Source organism: Myripristis murdjan, chromosome 23 (genome assembly GCF_902150065.1).
Source record: "Myripristis murdjan chromosome 23, fMyrMur1.1, whole genome shotgun sequence".
NCBI classification, from domain to species: domain Eukaryota; kingdom Metazoa; phylum Chordata; class Actinopteri; order Holocentriformes; family Holocentridae; genus Myripristis; species Myripristis murdjan.
The window spans coordinates 24,433,292-24,449,825 of NC_044002.1; positions in this window are offsets into that span (position 1 = coordinate 24,433,292).

Below are 16,534 nucleotides of genomic sequence, written 5' to 3' on the forward strand. Positions count from 1 at the left end.
TTTGAGACTTTAAACTGTATTTCCCATTGTGAGCCACTCAGTCGGATTTGGAGGATTGCTGTGTTGCTTTATGGCACAAAAGTTGTACAATACAATATACTTTATGATAAATGAGGACATTGCTGAGAGCACTGTGTGTCTTCTTGGCCTCTAAACTGCATTTTATATTGTGAGACACTCAGTCGGATTTGGAGAGAAATCTGCTGCATTGCTTTATGGCACAAAAGTTACAAAATGATACACTATACTTTATAACAAATGATGCAATTGCTGAGAGGACTGTCTTTTTTTTTTTTTGCTTCTAAACTGTATTTCCCATTGTGAGCCACTGAGTTGGTTTTGGAGGTTTACTATATTGCTTTATGGCACAAAAGTTATATGAGGCAATATACTTTAGAATTAATGAGGACATTGCTGAGAGGGTTTTCTGTCATTTTTGGCCTCTTAACTGCATTTCCCATTTTGAGACACTCAGTTGGATTTGGAGGGAAACCTGCCGGATTGCTTTATGGCACAAAAGTTACAATATGATGCACTATACTTTATAACAAATGACACAATTGCTGGGAGGACTGTCTTTTTTTTTTTTTTTTTTGGCTTCTAAACTGCATTTTACATTGTGAGCTGGATTTGGAGGATTGCTGTGTTGCTTTATGGCACAAAACTTATACCATACAATATAATTTAAAACCAATAACACCATTGCTGAGAGGATGTCTGTCTTTTTGGTCTCTAAATTGCATTTCCCATTTTGAGACACTCAGTTGGATTTGGAGGGAAATCTGCTGGATTGCTTTCTAGCACAATATACTTTATGTGCCCCCATGGGGAAATTAGTGTTGGATTCTATGTGCAGGTCCACAGTCAATACACTGAGTAAGGGATCTTCTCCTCAGCATCTGGACTCTGAAGAGACGTTGCTGTGACTTGGGCTGATTCAGAAGAAAACAATATTGTGATTTTCTTGATTTTTTTTTTTTTTTTTTTGTGGGTCCTGTTGAAACAGAAAGTTTGGGCGGGACATGACGCAGGGAAGGATCATTCACTAGTGCAAACCAACAGGATCTCATTTTTAGAGAGAGACACACTTTTATTTTGAAGGGACAAGGTGGATGAGAGAGGATGTTTACAGATGTGTGAAGGTTTTACTGGCTGAAATGTTGAATTTACAGCCACTCGTGCAGGATGATGATGTCACTGTTTAAGACACTCTGTTTGACAGGAAGTAGAGGTCATGTGAGGTCGTCTCTTGGGGATTTTAAGTATCAGAATATAGATGATAATTGAATATAATATCATTGATGACACTCATGCAGTGGAAAAGGCCTTGAACCATACTCCTGTCCTTTATAGTTTTTGAGATAAAGAGGTTTTTTGCAATATTAACTTTGAATAAGGCAGAGTGACAGGGTAAAGCTGATATCGGCTGATATTTCAGTCAAACTTGTTTTTCATTTCCACGAGGCTGAGTGTTATAATAATTTGTGTGTCTTTACGCTTACAGCTCCTTCGTCAGATTGCACCGTGAAATCGAGGCGTGCGGTTCTCAGGTGTTTGCTCGGCGTCTGCTTGTCCGAGGCGGGGGTGGACGGTGGGCTCTGACACGGACGCTGCAGCGGCGTTGAATCCCTGCAGCCTCCTCTTGTGTGTAATCCAACGCTGCGCTGCGAGGGCTGCTTGGCTCGCGGCTCGGGGGAGCATGCGAGCCGAACGTGATCCATCTCGGTGCTAATTAGAGACGTCTGAGTTTTATTGGCGTGAGAAGGAGCTGGATAGGGTTCATAACTCCGGCTTTGTTTAGCGTGCACGCTCGGGGATCCGCTCCTCATCAACATGCAGATAACTAAATATGGGGAAAATACCCAGGAGGGGCGGCCTTAACAGCGTTTATGGTGATGCATCACTAAAGCACCTGTAGTAACGTCCTCGGGGGTGTTAAAGCTGCACGGCAGTTACCGATGCACAAGCACCGACTGACAGGTTTTACCCAGAGTGGCCTGCATGGGAATAATCCGCCTGCTGAGGATGTTGCTGAGCATTGGCTGACGGAGTGGAGCCAAAACTCACTGCAACAGGAATTCACTGCAAAAACGCAAAATCTTACCAAGATTTGTCTTATTTCAAGTCAAAAATGTCTTATTTCTAGTCAAAATATCTCATTACACTTAAAATAAGACATGATCACCTCAGAAGTAAATTGTTTTTAGACAATTTTCACTTGTTTCAAGTTCACTTGTTTCAAGTTTCAATTTTCACTTGTTTCAAGTGAAAATTCACTTGAAATAAGTGAAAATTTGCTTGTTTCATTGGCAAAATTTGCCAGTGGAAAAAGTGAAAATTCACTTAAAATAAGTGAAAATTAGCGAGAAACAAATTTTGCCAATGAAACAAGCAAATTTGACTTGAAACAAGAGACAATTGTCTAAAAACAAGTTACTTCTAAGGTGATCATGTCGTATTTTAAGTGTAATGAGATATTTTGACTAGGAATAAGACATTTTTGACTTGAAATAAGACAAATAATCTTGGTAAGATTTTGAGTTTTTGCAGTGTTAAGTCATAGCTCATATTCGGATCATTTTATTTCCGTCTCGCCTGCGATCCGTTCATCAGTGAAGCCGTTAACCGCCTGTCACCGAGCCGCCGTGCCATTACAAACCACCGAGATTCATTCAAAAGTTAATTATGAGTTGATTCGTTATCCGCCGACGCCCACAGGAACAACACAAGCAAGACGTTTTGAATCAAGTTTCATCAAGTAAACTGATTTACACGACACGGCAGAGATGCAGCCGTTCATAAATGTCAGCTCGCTCCTTCCTGCTGCACAGGAAGTGATGCGTTTTCCATATTTAGTGGAATAAACAGAAGAAGGTGCAGGTAGCATGAACAGCAGCGGTGGAGAGAGTACGACAAGGTACTTGGTGCTCGCTGCAGTTTTTCACAGTGTAGCTTTGAAATTTGCAGTGAAATTTGGAAAATGACTCAAAGTAGAAGCAGGTTCCTCTTCTCGTCTTTGCTGACTGAGCTTTTATTGTGAAAGGCTCCACCGTCTGTCATTGATCACCTGTTCTCTGTAATGGATCTGATTTAAAATGAAGTGAAGAACAAAACTCAAGCAGAAAATGGACTGAAGGAAAAATGAAATTACTGACTTTAAAACGCACAAAGTACAAATATACAATAAGCTACTCAGTTGCAGTAATATGAGTAAAAGTAATTAGTTACTTCCACCTCTGAGGAAACTCAAACTCCATCGAGCAACAGGGGAAGTCCCGCCCACAGCGTTTGATTGGCAGGTGAAGCCGTGCAGAGCAGAAACACCACAGCAACAAAGATGGAGACAAAAAAATGAACAAATTCAACGAGGGCTGCAACTAAAGAACATTTTTCACTGATGAACAACCTGTCGATTATTTTTGCTCCGAGTGAAACGACGAGTTTTTGAAGCTCCGGCTCGTGTCTCCGTCCCAGCTGTTCACCGCACACCTGCAGGACCACTCAGGTGAGCAGAGCTGCTTCATTTGCATGTTGAAATATGAAACTAAGGGGGGAAAAAACAAGTCATTTTGAGCATTTATGAAGCAATAACCAGCAAATGTTTGGTATTTTTACTTGATAAAAGACTGAGACGATTAATCGATTATCAAAATTGTTACCGACTCATAATTTCATCTCTAAATCCAACAAATGACGAATAAACCGATTTCACAGAAGCAAAAATGAACCTTTTGTTTCACCTTGTGATGAAAAACACTGAATCTCACGTTAATAAGAGCCACACAAATCCACAGCACCTGCCCTCATTAACACACACACACACACACACACACACACTGTATATGCTAATTTGCAAGATGGATGGTGCAGTATATCAAGGATTAATCACCAAACCCTTGATTTAATGTAACCATTCATTATTTATCAGAAGTGCATAATGGAGGCAGACGTGTAGATCATCGCCATAAAACCAACACAACTGAAATGTAGCTCGCTGTTAATTAACTTACTCATGTGGAAATCTCCTCACCCGCTCCCTCTGTGTTAGAGAGCTGCCCCGACACACACACACACACACACACACACACACCATTATTTAGCTCTAACTGGTCCGCTGTGGCAAACTGAGAAGTTTCTCTGACCATTAAAGTTCAGTTCTGCAGATTTAACCCTGCAGGCCGCTGAGCTCAGCCTGGGTGGGCGGAGCCACGGAGCCTCAGGTGGTTTAATTGGACGGCAGGTCAACCTGAGGACAAACTGAACAGGTGAGGGAGGAGCTGTGGTCATGATGCAGACCACAAATATAAACAACCAAGACTTTCTTCACTCATTCCTTCGTTATGAGGACATTCATGATGTTTGAAGGTTAGTGGGCCAGATAACTAGCTTACCTAGCTAGCTATGGGCTAATATGGCTAGTTTGACCTTGGATTGTCAGGTAGCTAACTAGCTTACCTAGCTAGTTATGGGCTAGTACAGCTAATTTGACCTTGGATTGTCAGGTAGCTAACTAGCTTACTTAGCTAGTTATGGGCTAGTACAGCTAATTTGACCTTGGATTGTCAGGTAGCTAACTAGCTTACTTAGCTAGTTATGGGCTAGTACAGCTAATTTGACCTTGGATTGTCAGGTAGCTAACTAGCTTACCTAGTGAGCTCTGGGCTAATATGGCTAGTTTGTCATCAGAATGTGAGCTAGCTAACTGGCTAATCCAGCTAACTCAGAATTGCTAAATTGTATTATTATTATTATTATTATTATTATTATTTTATTATTATTATTATTTTTAAAAAATATTAACAGTGTGCGGACTGATAATATTAGCTTCTCTCTTTGCTAAATTTGCCTTTTTCACTGGGTAGGGTCAGTGGGCGGAGCCAAAAACTCTGGGTCTTTGGCCCCACCCACTGAGGTTTATATCAACCAGTCATCATCATCATCATCATCATCATAAGCTTTATTTAAACAGGAAAGGCCTTGAGAGCAAATTACAAAATATAAAACAATAAAAACATAAACCCTTTAAAAACAAAAAATGAAAAAAAAAGAAAAAAAAAAAGAAAACAACTAATCCAGTCATTTATTTATTTTAATTTAAGGTTTATTTGGTAGGGAAAGACACAATATACAACAGTTCTCCAAGATCCAGATGCCGTGGTGTTTAAAGTAAGATATTAAGGCAATAAAATACTGAAAGAAGCAGAAAGCGAATGAAATGCAGTAACATGCGATAAAACATACGCTCAGCAACAACAACAGCTACAGAGAACCAGACAGACGCAGCGTCAGTGCAGCAGCCGAAACTCCAGCCTGTGGATCTTTAATGAGACTCTTCTCGAAAAATAACTTTGAGATGTGTGCAGCTGAACGGAGCACAGAAACACCTGAAAGAACCACAGAAGATGCTGCTTACTCTGATTAAACAGAGAGAGAGAGAGACAGAGAGAGAGACAGAGAGAGAGAGACAGATAGAGAGAGAGAGAGACATGGACCTGCTGGCATTAGTTAGGAAGCGTCGGTAAGCTCCTGTTCTCCTGCATTCTGGTCACGACTGACACAGATTTCGGTTCGGCGGCGGAGACAAAGCCAAGTGTCTCGCCCTCGCCGTGTCTCGGGCTGGAGTTCCCGGGCTTAACTTAACAGGATTTGGACTCACGGCGGAGAGAGAGAGGGGCTATTATGAGTCAACGCCGGCACTTCTAACAGCCGTATTCTTCATTATACGCTCAGAGAGATGTAATAGCTCCACTCCACGGCGAGCCCGGAGACTCTCATTTGTCATCTGATGGCTTGATTAATGCGCCAGAGGATCTCCTGTTTGGCAGATCCCGCGTGCGTCCGTACGTAATACAGTATTCATTAGTTGTACATCATGCACATATTGAAATGTCACACGGCGTGCCGCACCGGGAAAACAAATTACGTGATCACATGAAAAATTCCCCATATGTCGCCACTCATGCAAGTGACATTTTCCACGCTCCGCCACGTCGCGCCTGCACTCCCTCGCTCGCCCGCCCGCCCGCTCGCGGAAAGTTTTGGGAGTTGAAAACGATCGGGATGATTTGCATTCACGTCCGCCGCTTCCCCTGCAAACATGTGAGGCCCGACGAGTCCCTTTGTTATGCAAAACCATTAAATGAAATTAAAGTACAAAGGCGTCGATAGCATCAACAACAGTTTACATTGAAGTCTGTGTAATGAAATTTCTTCTCCCGGAGAATCGATGAGCTCCATTCCCCTGGTGGACCGTTTAATTACAAAACCCACATTAGATTATGAAACTATACAGCATATGGTGAGAGGAGGGAATTCCTTTGATGTGCTCTTGTAATGGGTGCAGCAAAAAAAAGAGAGAGAGAGAAAAGAGAGAGAGAGAGAGTCGCCTGGCTTTACCTCATTTGAATCGCATTGAAAAAGTTGGAGCTTTGAACGGCAGCTTTTCCGTGCCGCCGCTTCCCTGCGATGAGTCAGAGACCAGCCGGGAGTCTGGCATTGACCCCGCGAACGTCAGCGTGCTGTGACACCCGGAGGCCGGCGGTGTCGCGGCCCTCCGACGGCGGAGGCTCCGCCGCGCGCGTTTGTTTTGTCAGAGGGGACGTCCTCGGTAATGGGGGATGAAGCCTGACGTTTGAGGGAGGCGCTCGCTCGCCCGCGACGACGACGACGCCATAAAACATGACAAACAGAGACGCTCGGGGCAGCGCCTGTCTTCTGTTCTTGGTTCAACACATTTCACAGGCTCGCCGCTCGGAAAAGGATCGCAGGCGGGGGAGCGGAGTCAGTCAGTGTAACTGTGTTTGACAGCCAGAAACTATGCATGCTAAGATGTCTGTTTTTTTTTTGGAGGGATTTTTTGCAGGCACAGAGGGTATGTCAAAAAATAAAATCCACTCTGTCCATTAAAAACCTGAGGAAACATGAAAAAATAAAGTTGAGCCGTCCCCCAGTCAGACAGACAAGTGTTGGTCCACTTGCAGGAGCTTCTCTGACCCCCCATCCTAAATCCAGAGGCATTAATGTGGAGTTGATTGATTGATTGATTGATTGATTGATTGAGGTTTGTTTGATTGAGTTGGTCCCTTTGCAGCAGAACAGCTTCCACTCTTCTGGGAGGCTTTCTGCCAGATGTTGGAGTGTCTGTGGGAGTTTCTACCAGATGTTGGAGTGTCTGTGGGAGTTTCTGCCAGATGTTGGAGTGTCTGTGGGAGTTTCTGCCAGATGTTGGAGTGTGTCTGTGGGAGTTTCTGCCAGATGTTGGAGTGTGTCTGTGGGAGTTTCTGCCAGATGTTGAAGTGTCTGTGGGAGTTTGTGCCAGATGTTGGAGTGTCTGTGGGAGTTTCTTCCAGATGTTGGAGTGTCTGGGAGTTTCTGCCAGATGTTGGAGTGTGTCTGTGGGAGTTTTTGCCAGATGTTGGAGTGTCTGTGGGAGTTTCTTCCAGATGTTGGAGTGTCTGTGGGAGTTTGTGCCAGATGTTGGAGTGTGTCTGTGGGAGTTTGTGCCAGATGTTGGAGTGTGTCTGTGGGAGTTTCTGCCAGATGTTGGAGTGTCTGGGAGTTTCTGCCAGATGTTGGAGTGTCTGTGGGAGTTTGTGCCAGATGTTGGAGTGTCTGTGGGAGTTTCTGCCAGATGTTGGAGTGTGTCTGTGGGAGTTTGTGCCAGATGTTGGAGTGTCTGTGGGAGTTTCTGCCAGATGTTGGAGTGTGTCTGTGGGAGTTTGTGCCAGATGTTGGAGTGTCTGTGGGAGTTTCTGCCAGATGTTGGAGTGTCTGTGGGAGTTTCTGCCAGATGTTGGAGTGTCTGTGGGAGTTTTGAGCCTTTGTGAGCTCAGACTCTGATGTTGGACCAGAGGGCCCGGCTCCCAGTCTTCGTTCTAGCTGATCCCAAAGGTGTTGGATGGGGTTGAGGTCGGGGCTCTGTGCGGGCCGCTCAACTTCTTCCACCCCAAACTCAGCCGGCCACGCCTTTATGGAGCTGCTCTGTGCACTGGGGCTCAGTCATGCTGGGACAGGAAAGGGCCTTCCTTCCCCAAACTGGTCCCACAGAGCTGGAAGCAGAGAATTGTCCAAAATGTGTCGGTGAGCTGAAGCGTTCAGATTTCCCTTCAGTGGAGCTGAGGGGCCGAGGCCGAGCCCAGAAACACCAGCCCACAGCGTGACCCCTCCTCCAGCAAACTGCACAGTCGGCACAATGCGCTCAGGCAGGGAACGTCCTCCTGGAGGCGGGGAACGTTCTCCTGGAGGCGGGGAACATTCTCCTGGAGGCGGGGAACGTTCTCCTGGAGGCGGGGGACGTTCTCCTGGAGGCGGGGGACGTTCTCCTGGAGGCGGGGGACGTTCTCCTGGAGGCGGGGAACGTTCTCCTGGAGGCGGGGAACATTCTCCTGGAGGCGGGGGACGTTCTCCTGGCGTTCCCCAAACCCAGACTCGTCCATCAGACCGTCACAGAGAGACGCCTGATTGGTCGCTCCACAGAACACGTTTCCACCGCTCCAGCGTTTTTACGCACTATGAGCCTCGGCGCGTTTTTGTTTTCAGTTTCAGTTTGGTTTTAATTAAACTTTAAAGCATGTTTACTGGTTTAGCTTTTAGTTTTTATTTTCTGGAAAATGCTTTTGGAATATGGGGTATTTGTCTGGGGCCAGATTTAAAAAAGGCCAGAAAAAAATGTTGTGTGATAAAAACTCAACAAAGCAACATACCATTTTTTAGATGTATTCACTTCGGACAGATCAACAAGCAAATAAACTGACGGAGATGAAAACCCAAACATAACTCCACTTTATTATTTGTTAGGGTTAGGATTTTGTAGGGTTTTATTAGGATTAGGGTTTTATTATTTGTTTTGTAAACACACAATATAGTTTCACTTAGTTCTTTTGTTTTTGAAAAACCTTGTTTTCATTTTTATTTCGGTTAAGGAAAATGTTTTTTCACATCTGGTTTTCGTTATTTCATCAGTTTTCGTTAACGATACTAACCTTGCCGTCCACCAGCCCAAACACCTCCCAATGTGGATTCTGCAGCCCAGACACGTCAGAATCTAAAGAAATAAATCCTTTTGTTTAGTTGTGAGTGTGCAGCCTCCATCTCCTCCCGCTGCTCTTGAATCAACATTATTTTTCCGGTGTGTGATTTCCCGGAAGACGAGCCCGCACAGCAACAGGAAATGTGGAAAACCTTGAGCCGCCGTCTGGACCGAGCTTTCTTAAACTGCGCGCTGGGATCCAAATTGAGTTATAGGTTTGTTGCGGGCGGCTCCCTTTATGGCGGAGGGCAGTAAATTTTTTAATAAGGCCCTTTCCCTGGACAAAAGAGCGTATTTCTCACTGGCGTCTTCACCTCTGATCCAAACAACAGAAATATGAGCAACATCGGCGAAGAGGCAGCGCCATAAAGCATGAATTAATTTACGGCAGGGCTTTGACAGCTGTGGTGTAGCGGCACGTCACCACGGGCTCTTTTTAACTTTATTGCAAACGTCTAATATTGTGTGACAGTTGAGCCACGGCAGCAGAGCCCCATCATCAGAAGGTCACAGGTTCAAATCCATGAAACAGCCGATGTGTCAATCAATAAGCTCGCCGGCACTAACCGATCGACTGGAACTGATCTAAGGAAAAGAGAAAAATCCCCTCGGCCTCCGTCCTTATTAGTTTCTCTGGCAGCTGTGTCGGAGGAAAGCATCGACTCGTCGTCGCAGAGGCACTGTCGGGTCACCGGGGGTCTGACCTTTGACCCCGTGGCTGCAGAGGCGCCGCTGCTGTCCCGCACGTTTCCCAGCAGCCTCCGGTGACGCCGTACAGTAAGGGCTGGAAAAATGAGTCGATAATGCAATAAATCACGATGCTTCCTCTACATTTGAGTTTCCGACTGAACTCGCACACGAAGCTCATTTAATACCCGATCAATGAAGTATTTCTGATTGTGATTCTGATTTGAACGGCTGTTTGTTTTCCGCCTGTTTCAGCAGGAACTGTTGTGTCATGTCAAAATACAACATTCCTGCTTACTGAAAAATTAGTTTTGCTATTTTTTTTTTTTTTTGGTCTTGTAGAGCCGCCTGTATTGTATGACGGTGTATCAGGGCCATTGTAGGGAAAAAAAATTACAAAACCTGGAGACACAGTATTATTCAGAGGAAAAAGAACTCAGACTTTTCAAGATAAAAGTCATAAATTTATGATAAAAAACCTTGGATATTCTGAGATTATTAAATCACAAATTTACAAGGTAAAAAAAAAAACTCATAAAAGTAGTTTTTCTTTTATTTATTTATTTATTTATTTATTGAGTCAAGGCAAGGTTGAACGTGATGTGGTTCCTTAACCCCCAAAGCAAAACGTAAATGGAGAAGAAAAAAAGTTTTCTTGTCATTGATTTACCACTTTAATCCCAGAGAAAAATAACAATAAAATATGTATTCTCTGAGATTAAAGTGGAAAATCTGAGGAAAAAACTCACCAGTTTATGAGAAAAAAATTTAAAATGCTGAGATTATAGAAATAAAATTCTGAGATGAGAAGAGGAACCTGCTTCTGCTTTGTTGGTTCTTCTTTTTGTCAATTTTTCCAAATTTCACAATAAAAGCTGCACCGTGGAAAAACTGCAGCGAGGACCGTTTAGACTCAACCAGTAAAAAAAATGTGGCATAAGTGTGGACTATGAGAACCACGTAGACTCAACCCACCACATTAAGTGTTTTATCCCACACGTGTCAGTTGAGTCTACAGGGTCCTCACTACAGTTTTAGCATAATGCCCCTTTAAAAGCATGTAGAGCTCCGTCACTTTTACTGCCAGGACATTTGAAATGAGACACTTTGGACTTTTTACTGCAGGAGATTTTTACTGCACTACTTCTACTTCTACTGCAGTCACATACCAGCAGAGGAACAGTACTTCTACTTCTACTGCGGTCACATACCAGCAGAGGAACAGTACTTCTACTTCTACTGCAGTCACATACCAGCAGAGGAACAGTACTTGTACTTGTACTGGATTAGCAGGTAGTAGTTACCCTCTTTAACACAGAAGCCACGAGTCTTTAGTTACACAACCGTACTTTATTATTTGTGGATGTCATCACTTACACAGACAAAGGAACTGTCAGCGATACCGACTGAAACCAGATCAGCAAACCAAACTGGAGTCTTTAGTTTAAAAAACAAAAAAAAAACCAAAGAAAAATCAGTTTTGTGGAAAGTCGTGGTCGTGGCCCCGCCGGCGGCCCCTCGGCTCGGCTCCGGCGGCGTCCCGGCAGAGTGATTTTCAGAGGACGTGCGAACCACCTGCTGTGTTACGATCCAAAGTGTTGAGCGGTACAAAACCACCGTGATTTATTTCTCAAACATCGTCTGCTGTGATCAGACGCCGAGAGGGATTTCTGAAGGTCTGGAGACGGGCGGCTTCTTGGCGTTTCCCGTCCCGGTGATGATTTATCGTTGAAGTTCTGGACGTTTCTTGGCAAACAGTCCGGCGGTCCTTGAATCTCAATAACATCTGGACTTAAACAGAGGCTTCCAGCTCAGATATTACACAGCAAAGTGTATTTCTGCTGGATTTCAGCCGCATGAGGGTTTATTTTCCCTCAGTTTTGTTTTGTTTTGTTGTTTTCATTTTATATATTATTTTTTTTTGTGCTATAATCACATCACACACAGTATGAGTGGCACATTTTTATGCTGCAATGTGGTTATGTGTTTCTTTGAAAATCACCCTGAAAACGTTTGCGGCGTGGCGTACACACACACACACACACACACACTTTCCTTCCTTCTCAGGCTCATTTCCATGTGGAGTCTTTCCGCCACCTTTTGAGATGAAAATCACGACTCACTGAGGGGGAAACAAAATCACATTTGGTGTAGATTATGTTCAGCGTTATACGGCACACCGGCCGGCTGCTGCTGCTCGGCGTGTGTGTGTGTGTGTGTGTGTGCACAATGCATTAGAGGAGAAAAACCCCCTATAAAAGACATATTACTCTATAAATGAACATGTAAGCAGAGTTCACCGTTGTTTTCCACTACGAGCAGTACAATGTAAGAGAGGAAGAGGAGGTTTCATCGTCCGCAAAGGTTTTTTGTCACATGGAGTCCCTCCAAAAACTAACAAAAAAAAAAAAAAAAAAAACAGAAGAAGTCTCCAAATGCTGAACAGGCAGTATTTTTCCGGTAGGATCTACCCGAGTCGGCCCTCGCGTTCAGGTAGAAGCACGTCGTTTTCCGAAGATGAACTGCAGTCCAGAGGAGAGAAGTCTCTATTTACAGAAAGGTCCGGTGCATCGCTCGCTCCTCCTCCTCGGTCTGATCCTCCAAACAGCTGATCCACCTGTGACACAGAAACAGCCTTTTGAAAACATCACATCACAGCAAAGCCAAAGATCTCAGATTCTCAGCGGCTTTCTTTTCCCGCCCTCAAAGCTTTCATTTGCTTTGTTTGTTTGTTTTGTTTGGAATAAATAAACAGAGGAAGAAGAAGAAGAAGAGCTGGGTGGTTGGCGTGACAACAGCACGCTGCACACTTCACGCTGTAAACTCCTGTCCTCCAACCCACACGACCACACACACGCGTTGTTCCCGTCCTCTAATACGACCCAAAGGAGCGTTTCCTAATTTATCGTCCCCTGCTGGCGGCAGGAGATAAGTAACAAGCATCAAAATGGTTTTAATTTAATAATAATAATAATAATAATAATAATAATAATAATAAAACTTTATTCATATAGCACCTTTCATACAAGAATTGCAGCTCAAAGTGCTTCACAATAAAAAGAAGAACATTTGAAAACATTAAATAAAACATTAAAGAGAATAAAACACAGCACAGGTCGGAATTAAAAAAGGAAAAGGCTGAAGACGAGAACTCTGAAATAAAACAAAAGATGCAAATAAAACAATAAAGGACAACACAGTGTGGAATGAAATAGGAGCGAGTTAAAGGCTAAGAGTGAAAAGGTGGGTTTTTAATCTTTTAAAGATATCCAGTGAGCTGACTTCCCTGATATCTAAAGGTAGTGTGTTCCAAAGTTTAGTTAAATTTAGTCAAAAAAAAAACAAAAAAATTGGTTAAAGGAACACTCCGTCGTTTTGGGCAAAATCCCTTTTTTCTGACTTCCCCAGACTGAGACCAGATGTTGGACACCATTTCCACCTCTGGACGTCCAGTGGTTCAGTTCCTGCAGGTAGCATTTCATGTTAGCTTAGCATAAAGACTTGAAGTCTATGGGAGTCGTTAGCCTGGCTCTGTCAAAATGTGAAAAAATCAACTTTACAGCAACTCCCAAGCTGTCTGATTTACACCGCGGATCATGTGGTTCTGAAATACACCTGGGAATGTTTTTTTTTTTTTTTTTTTAGAAAATGAGAGTGGTTTCAGGAGAAGTTAGTAAGTGAAACTGTAACTGCTGAACACATTTATCCTTCCATCTGTCATGACCATCGGCTCACCGCTGAAGGTTGAGGAAGATCCACCACAAATGATCTTCTCCTGAAACCACTACAGTTTGTTTTGTTTTGAATTTCAAGCCGTGTAGGTCAGGGCAAAGGTGAGGTGAAGGTAACAGGACGACTGTTGTCATGGTGACAATAATAGACTCACTTCACATGTCAGTTGTTAGCTATTAGTGAGCTAACTGGCAGACTAGCTGCTAAAAATACTCGGCATAGCTCAGGAAAAGGTCAGGGTTAGGGTTATGAAACGTTCGCTGAAGCTGAATAAGGCACAATCCAACACACACACACACACACACACACACTCAGCTGGCTCAGAGCACTGCACAGTAAACAGGGAAAATTAAAAATAACACATTAACACACAGTGGGACATGGGAACATATCACCGTGTCTGATCGGGCAACAGTAAAATGAAAAGTTCAGGAAAACCAAAACCGAAATATGACTCCCTGATGAAGACGATGTAGTCTAAATGTGTTGGCTGTTGAGTAAAGGATGGTGAATAAAGTGCAGAATAAAGGACTTTTACTTTTTTTGTCACAATAGAGGAGAAGGACAAAGTACTCGGGCTGCTATTCCCATATTAACACGCAAAGAAATCAATAAAATCAGCCGGGATACCTTAATTTAAGGTGGACAGTGTGGGGTCAGGTCCAGAGAAGGGGACTGGGATTGGCCCAAACGGTGTATTGTGTTGAATTTTCGTCCAAAGAATGGCCAAACAGCGTGTAGCGCTATAAAGATGATGTTTAATATTCATGTGTCAGATGCTTCTGGGACACAGAGAACAAAATGTAACAGCGTCCTTCAACAGGAAATCCAAGTCCGGCCCACACTGTGTGACTGACAGGCTGCCTATCATTACATGTGTCACCAAAATAAAATTAAGAAAAAGTGAAAAAAATAAACAAATAAAAATAAAAAGTAAATAAAAAGTAAAAGGTAAAAAATAATCAAATAAAATAAAAAATAAAAAGTTACAAAAAAAGTTTAAAAATAAATAAATAAATAAATAAATAATAAAAAAGTCACACATATAATACCAAAATAAAATTTAAAAATAAAATAAAAAACATGGAGATGGTGTGCTGCCACTTTAAGACAAAAAAACAAAAGAGCTTTTTTTTTTTTCATTTTAGCAGAAAAGAACTGACTGAGTGTTTATGTGAAAAAAACAACTCAAATCAACTGATTGAATGCAGAAAGAAAAAAAATGAAAAGCAAAAAAAAATTGTTTTTGTGTTGGTCAACAACAAAATCAACTCTCTCTCTCTCTCTCTCTCTCTCTCTCTCTCTCTCTCACACACACACACAGAAATTAGCTCCACAGCAGTCCCACAGTAATGATGATCAGTATAATAATCAGGTTTTGGGAGATGCAGAGGATCCACATGAATTTTCAATCCCAGTAAATTTTGTTTCTTGAGTCGAGGGAAATGATGTGTGGCGCTCGGGGAGACAGGAAATTGAAACGCAGTGTGTGTGTGTGTGTGTGTGTGTGTGTGTGTGTGAGTGTGTGTGAGTGTGTGTTGTTGTCTGGCAGCTGTGAGGTGTTTTTCCTCGCTCGCAGCCGTTTGGTGCAGCGCCCCCCTGAGGAAACGTTTGGTGACCGCGATGCGACGCCACAGTGTTTTTCTACACAACAGGAAATATTAATGAGAATCAGATTTCACATTATTGTCACTGTGTATCGACGTTTCTTCAAACAGTATATTTTTACCATCAGGAGGGCATTTTCCACTTAAAATCAAATCAGAAAATCAGGCTCTGACAGTTGGCAGAAAGTTTAAAAAACACTTAAAATTCTTAGAAAATTAGAATTCTCAGAAAATTTGCCAAAATATCACCACAAAACAGTTAGATTAGCTGGAAAAAAACACAAATGTATTTTAAAAAATAGAAAAAAATACTATAAAACTACATTTGTAATTCAATTTTTTTTAAATGTCAAATTTAATACACAAAAAGAACAGAAAAGGTTTTTTTTTAAATAGTTTTAAAATAGCCTAGTTTTTATGGATATCTATATCACCTGTATCTATGTATTTATCCATCGATTTATCTATATAACTTAAAAAAAATCATACATACCACAAAATTATGTGTACAATTATTATATTAAAAAAAACAACAACAACAACAACAAATTGCCCCTTGAAAAAAAAAACAAAAGAAACCATTTTTCCCCCAGAGGGTGAAGTAAGACCTTTCAAAATAAAAGCCCTACTTCACTGCCCACAGGGTTCAGCTGCATGATGTTTTCTGGTTTTTTGAGACGCACAGAAACGTCTTACAGGCGTCTGTCAGACGGCTGGAGGAACTTCTGGACAGACATCTGTCTTACTCGTGGTAAAAGGCACGGGGCCCCCGGTAATTTTTTTTTTTTTTTTTTTTTTTTTTTTTTGCCAGGGCCCCTGTATGTGCAGCGGCGGCCCTGCTGATATTCAGTGGGACAGATCTCAGTGGACGGGTCGGCCTCCTGCCTCAGACGGGAGGTTTGTTTCTGTCTCAGTTTGACGCCGTCAGACTTCCTCAGCTTCTGGATTCTCCTCCAGATTAAACTGCCTGTCATGAAGCTCGATCGCTCTCTCTCTCTCTCTCTCTCTCTCTCTCTCTCTCTCTCTGACTGACAGCTCCTCAGCTCCACCAAAAAACACTTTCTGGAAAGGCCTGAAGTGAGGAAGATACAAAACGCCTCCGTAACGACGTCCGCTATCGATCCCCGCCGTCTCGTCAGCCGCCTCGCCTCGTCTGACAAACCGGGGGGAAACCGCCGCCGCCGAGAGCTGGTGAGGCTCCATGATGGCTGCTGAACTCTGGACAGCAGACAGGGGCAGCTCTGACAGGCTCATTAGACTAATTAACAAACAGGCCGTTTGACACGGAGCGGCCGGAGCAGCGGAGGATGAATCATCACCAGAACCAGAGAAAAACACACCGAGCTTCAAACCGCTGGGCAGTTTTACATTAAACAGTGTTTAGATGCATTTTAAGATTGTTACCGCACTTTGCACATGTTAGAGCAGCGGGTCTCAAATGCAGGTGTGTGTACCTCTAGGGGTACGTTGGAGAACTGCA